The sequence below is a fragment of the Danio aesculapii genome, chromosome 1 (genome assembly GCF_903798145.1).
Source record: "Danio aesculapii chromosome 1, fDanAes4.1, whole genome shotgun sequence".
Classification (NCBI taxonomy): domain Eukaryota; kingdom Metazoa; phylum Chordata; class Actinopteri; order Cypriniformes; family Danionidae; genus Danio; species Danio aesculapii.
Window position 1 is genome coordinate 5,977,224 of NC_079435.1, and position 7,151 is coordinate 5,984,374.

The window sequence follows — 7,151 nt, forward strand, 5'->3', positions numbered from 1 at the left end:
GTTACAGTTTTTCAGCTTTATTCAAAATATCTCCTTTTGTGCTCAACAGAAGTAAGAAATTTTAATAAATTTGCAACAAGGGTAGAGAAAAACTTGACAGAACGTTTTATTTTTGGGATGAAATCTCTTTAAATTAGTAGTTTATTAGTAATTAGTTATTAAAACGATAGGTTCTGCATATTCAAATTCAACATCCGAGGTCAGTTTTGGCTCCTCCTTTTTTACCTTATATGGTCAAGCGCTTAACTCACCGAATGTAAACAAAAATGGCGGTCCCACGGGAGCGGGAGGATTTATGTTAGTAATCGTTAAAAGTTTGGTCTGTTCTACAAAAAAGCGTATGAGAAGACTTGTAATGTGCAACTTAAAGTGTTTGAGCTAATTTTAGATCCTCTTTAATAGCATGGGGGTGTCATTTTTGTGTGAAGGGAGATGTGTAAATGTATTGAAATATCAATAATGTTTTACATTTTCTGAAGGAAATAGGAGTATTTGCATGCTTTTAGTACTCTTACTGTTTTTATGTCATTGCTTAATGCTAGATTTGGGTTTAATGATAATAAATTTATTCCAAGGCATTATGCCAAACTGTTATGACAATCTTTCATAATAAATTAATCAAATAAACGTGAATTAAATATTTGATGAAATTCAATTCACCTTTATTTCTATAGCGCTGTTACAATGTAGATTGTGTCAAAGCAGCTTCAAATTCAGTTGGGCAAAAAATTTATATTTGTGGAGTTTCAATTAAAGTAACCACCCGCTTAATAGTGTAAGCATAAAGATACATTTCTTAAAAAACAGTTAGGGTTGTTTTTATGATATCAGTTTTAACCAATTCCTGAATTTTTGACAGGATTATTTGGTGTTCTGAAAACAGAACTTGTTCAATCTTAAACCTTGTCCAAGATCTTGTCAACTAAAACAGAAATAGGGTATATGCACAGTTTGCGTTTCTTCCCATACTGATAAACTTCTGCTGAACGGGTGATTTGACTTTTTTTCAATTTCATAAGGTTCCTTTTACAGCATCAATGCTGTACTGTAATTAAAATATAATCAATTAAACTCATGTGTAAAACGAGATTAAAAAAGACCGTTTACATGCACACACCTGTCCACATAAGCAGGCTAGCGCAAAAACTCCATTGAATATACTGGTGTAATATAAATGTTTACATTTTAAACACATGTAATTTAATGAAAAATGTAATTTAATGCAGCACTTCTTGTACATTCTGAAATCCACTTTATATTGTATATCAATCAAAAGAAAACAAGAAAACAGACCTTAAACTCGCCGGTTTTGTAACGGCTTACAATTCACAGGAAGTGCTTGACCCAGGTTACTGAAAAATTAAAAGTCCTTCCGCATACTTCTGCATATACCCTATTCAGCTTATTCTTTGCCGACCAGCGGGCGCAGCCATTTGAATCTTTTTGGCTTGAGACTTCCGGTCTCATTCACTTCTATTCATTTTTGGACATTAAAAACTGCTCGTTACGCTGCTTGATGTTGCAAACTGATATTTTCTTATTATATTATTCTACTTTGTCTGTATTGTCATGCAAACACTTGTTTGTAGAGTAAGTAGTTTGACCGTTTTCTGCCGTTTATTATTCCTAGTAATTTTTACCATAGGGGACCTAATTAATAAACAGGCGCACTACCGCATTTTAGAATAAGGTCAATATGGTGGACTACAAGTGAGCATGTGCGCTGGTGCGTTTCTTTCTTTATAAAGTCACATCGCCACCTACTGGCCTGGCATATTGAATGCTGTATTTTTAAGAAATTTTTACAGATCCATGTAAACAGGTAACTTTTTTCACAACACTGTTGTCTGTACACAAAACTTTTAAAAACTCACATTCCTGATTTAAGTACATTATTGTCATGTAAACAGTATTGTGACATTTTGACAGCTGATCATAATAAGTTTTCCTACCAACTTGTCATAACTTTAATGTGTCTGTATGCAATTCCCATTTATATAAATGCTTCTTATTACAAAGACAAATGTAAAAATAGAGGAAAAACAAATAAATCAATCATGTAAATAAATTATCTAAATTTTATTTCTTATTTCTAACCTTTTCCTGACAGGTTTTGTGAGATTCACCTGTCAAGAATGCCAACATGACACCTCCAATATGCTTTATCCATTAAAACGAATGGTGCAACTCTCACGAAGACCTCGGAAAGGTTTAAATCCTGATGTGAACCGAAGGTAGATGTGCCTTTAACAAGCTTATAGTAGCTTGTTGGAAGAAGGTGCGAGACAAAGTTGAGGTGTACGGCTCACAGGTGTCTCCCTCCTTGCCTGACAACTACACTGAAGCGCTTTGACAGTGGCATCTCATTACATAATTCAGTTCTCAGCAGGAAGCAGAGCGTCTGGACCCGTATCTCTCCTACAGCTGCCGGGTTTTACCATAATTATGCAGCAAACGGATACAACAAAAGAGCTTTGAGGATGCGTAGAGTTGAGGTACTGTACACCGAACACAGGTGTTAATCGCACACAAACAGATGGTGTCTTTCATCAGGCCATCACTTGGGGAAATGTTTTATTTTTTAAAATACCTGACATTTAGAAATATTCCCACTCAGCTGATAGATATCACTGAAATTAAGACATTTAGTCAGAAATTTCTTTGCACTGTTTAAAAAAATTGGGGGACAGTGGCTCAGTGGTTAGCACTGCCGCCTCACACAAGAAGGTCGCTGGTTTGAGCCCCAGCTGCGTCAGTTGGCATTTGTGTGGAGTTTGCATGTTCTCCCTGTGTTGGCATGGGTTTTCTCTGGGTGCTCCGGTTTCCCCCACAGTCCAAACACATGTGCTATAGGGGAATTAAATAAGGGAAGTTTCATAAACTAGTTTCGAGAGGAACACGTGATATGATCAACTTCAGCTGATCCTCATCACTAATCATTAGCTAGCCTATCGGAGCACTCCAAAACTACTATATATATTCTAGCTAAACTTCATTCCCTATCTCTGTTTTCGGAACCCCCCTCCCAACCCCCCTATCCTTCCCTTATCCCTCCTCCTCTTTGATCGGGCAACACGGTGGCTCAGTGATTAGCACTTTAGCCTCACAGCAAGAGGGCCACAGTTTCAAGGCCCATTCGAACCAGTTGGCACTTCCTGCGCGGAGTTTGCATGTTCTCCCTGTGTTTGTGTGGGTTTTCTCCGGGTCCTCTGGTTTCCTCCCACAGTCTAAAAACATGTACATAAGTGAATCAGAATACAGTCACAAGCACCCAGCGTATACATGCCTAACCAACCAGTATCACCCATTAGCCAGAAGCAGGGGGACATTCGAGAAACACCTGCTCTCGTGTCCCTCCTAATGCTCATTAACCAGGCGGGAACCTTGGGCTCATCTATCTCCGAGCTCAGGGTTCTCTCCTGGGACAGCATGCCAAACCTGCTATTATAGTTGAGCATTATCTAAGTGTGAACTCTTAAACTATATTAGCCATATTATATGAGTGTGTGAATGTAACTTTAACAACAAGCATGTCAACTTTCTGTCGTCTTCTTCTAATCGATTAGGTTTGAATCTGGAAAAACGTCTCAAAAAACGCTGACGATAAATGCAAACAAAAAGCGTCTGGGTTTGTACGAACCTTAAGTCGAAGAAAAATGAATGAATGTAAAAAAAAAATGCTGGGTTCCACACAATCAATTTGTGACACATCAACTTTAATAGGTTTTACAAATTTAAGTGGATTGAACATAAAACAATTAAGTTGTCCGAAAAAAAAAATCAAGAATTGTGTTGTTTCAACTCATGAAATGAGTAGTTTGAGTAAAAAGCAAACCTACTTTTTGAGTGTGTGATTAGTTTTGTCAGGATTTTTTTTCCCTTTAAATCTTTTTTCCTAAAATCTTTTAGTTCTGCCTTAAACTTAAATTAAAACTTTAATCAATTCAACTGGCTTGAAACATCAAGTTGAAGTTTGTATATTTAAAAAATAAAGTTAAAACCTTATTAACTTATTAAAAAATAAGTTCATTTAACATAAAAAAACACATTGTCATGACTTTTTGAGGGCATCTTTTTTTCTTGTCTATTTGTTGTTGTTTTTTTACATTTTTCTTTAAGTAAATATTATTTCTCAATAGCTATAAATCATTCATTTTCCATATTCTCTATTCTTTTATACAGTGACTGCATTTTAAATGGAGAAATGGTGTTATTTTACTGTACCCGTGTCTAAAGGAAAAATTGCTTAATAAACAGGCCCATAGGGCGGCACGGTGGCTCAGTGGTTCGCACTGTAGCCTCACAGCAAGAAAGACGCTGATTTGAGACCCGACTGAGTCAGTTGGCATTTCTGTGTGGAGTTTGCATGTTTTCCCCATGTTGCCGTGTGTTTCCTCCGGGTGCTCCTGGAAGGGCATCCCCTATGTAAATTCGCTGTGGTGACCCTTGATAAACAAGCGATTAAGCCGAAGGAAAATGAATGAATGAATCAGGCTCATAGATTGTAATATTCTCTTAATAATTTGTCATTTGTACATTGATATTCTCTGTTTAGATTTTAAAAAACGTATCACATTTTTAGTAAATCAAGTCTCATTTAATTAAACCAACAACCGAAGTGAGAGCTTTCAAATCAGACTCAGATTGAATCAGGGTGTCTGAATCAATACCTACCTAGCCTAGGACTTTGTAATCTTTTTTATGTATGCTGGGGTTTATTGATGGTTTTTGAGGTATGAAAAGAGTATGCATACTTCCTGAATTGAACTCTTACATAATTGATGTTGCTGATATTGCCGTTGTTGTTGAATGAAACTGAACCAGCACTGAGACACTGTTGTCTTCTCAGAGCTAGATCACAGCAGGTTTTCTTTTATTAGATGAAAACTGATGAAGAATCACTTAAACAGAGACTTAAAGTTACAAATAACTTTCATAATTTGTGAAAAATTTGAACATTAAGCTTATAACATCCACAACTTATGGATATTTTGGTCATTTTTTAGAGCCATTATGATTAAGACATTATTTTCATGCCATTTAACCACAGAATTCATTGTCTTCAAGCTTTTATTATTCCCAGAATTTTGTAATTCCCATTATTTCTGATGCTTCTCAAGATTCTCATTGAAAAGAATAATTTTAAAATGTAAGAAAATCTTAAATAAAGCATGGTGACTTGATTAGATTTGATTTTGTTTCTATATTAGCGTGGAAAAGAGTAAATTAAATCCACGACTATGCAGATTTCATTGAACAGTAAGTGAACAATGCTGCTATTTGTGAAGTGTGCAACCACAGCCGAGCTGAATATTTTCTTTGTGTTGTTAGTAAATCACGACAAATGATGACAATAATGGCAAGATGGCGGATAGAGTGTGTTAAGGAATATAATTGCACTACATATTTGCATAACTGAAAAATCTGCTTCATTAACAGCTTGGAAGTTCATTAGTGGAGTGCAAATGTAATAATAGCCAAGATTGTAAAACTTTAACAAGTGCATAAAAGTATAGACATACAAAATACACCTTAATTTAAAGTGCCCCTATTATGCTATCTGGAAAGTTCCTAATTTTGTTTTTATGGTCTCTTGCTGTTTTACATTCATACAAGGTAAAAAAAAATCTGTGTAATTTTCTCATAATATCCACTGCAGCTTCAGCTCTTTCTCACAGTTCATTCAGCTTTGGTCTCTCTAAACCTCGCCTTTCTGAGAGCCTACTCTGCTCTGATTGGTCAGTTGGCCCTACTTTGTTGTGAATGGGTGACACCAAATGTTAATTACCATATCAAATGCCAGTCTCTCTAAACTCCACCTTTCAAAAAGCCTAATTTGCTCTAATTGGTCGGATGGCCATATTCTGTTGTGATTGGTTGACACCAAATTTCAATAACCATATCAAATGCCTTCTTTTGTGATTGTATAAATGACAGTCTCTCTAATCTCCACCTTTCAGAAACTCTGTTGTTCAGATGGCAAAGTTAGTTCGTATCGTCAGCAGTACTCTTTCAATTTTTAAAGACATACCTTAGTCAAAATGATTTAGTAACTAAGTTTACAGTACGTTAACATAACTGCAATATTATGGACTGAAAGATCCACTCTAATTGCTGCTCTCTGAATGTAAACATGTAAACACCTCAATCAAACTACTGTCGTGTAGGATTTTCGCTGCATTTTGTGACAGGACAGTCTATACACACACGGCTTTCTGACGCTACTTACCGAGTGCATCTAAGTTTCAGAGAAATGCTGAGGGTTTTTTTTTCTCCCATTTGCCGTGTGGTATCAAACATTTCGATAAAACTGCACTCTTCCAGCAGTTCCATATCTCGTTTGTAACAGGGGGCATGCATGAAATGTTCCTGAATGAAAGTGAAAGTGCCACACTGCAGTTGAAGTCGACAAATTAATAATTTGGCAAATAATTCAATTACAGACGTCCATGTGAACACAGTCACCGTCTTTCTCCTCTGCGTCTGAAAATCAGCACGTGCTTCAACCGAAAGTCCCATTTTTATGCAAACCCATCCCTCTTTCCCTCCCCTGACACTCCCACCTAAACAGAGCTGGACACACCCACTTTCATGACTTCTTTCAAACTAGAGGTGTGAAAACACCCTGCTGAGACACGGGGGGGGGGGGGGGGGGATGGGGGGGTCATGGCCCTTTAATAATTGGTCGACAACAAATTTTTATGACTAAATCAAATGCCAGTCTCTCTAAATCCCACCTTTCCGAGAGCCAACTCTGTTCTGATTGGTCAGATGGCCCTGCCCTTTAGTGATTGGTTGACACCAAATTTCAATTACCATATCAAATTCCAGTCTATATAAACCCCACCTTTCAGAGAACTTACTTTGCTCTTGACTGGTCAGATGGCCCTACTATATTGTGATTGGTCGACACCAAATTCATTACCATATCAATTACAATATTGCAATCCAAGTCATGATGCAGTTGGATTTACCAAATCAATTAAAGTTTTTAACAAATAAAAAGACAATAACTTAATCATTTATCTGTACTTTGAGACTCTTCAGATCTTTTGCATTCACAAACAGCTACATAAACATAATAAGGGGCACTTTAAAATCTTATTATAACTTAAAAGCATTTAAAAAACATCTGATTGAGTGTTTCTCAG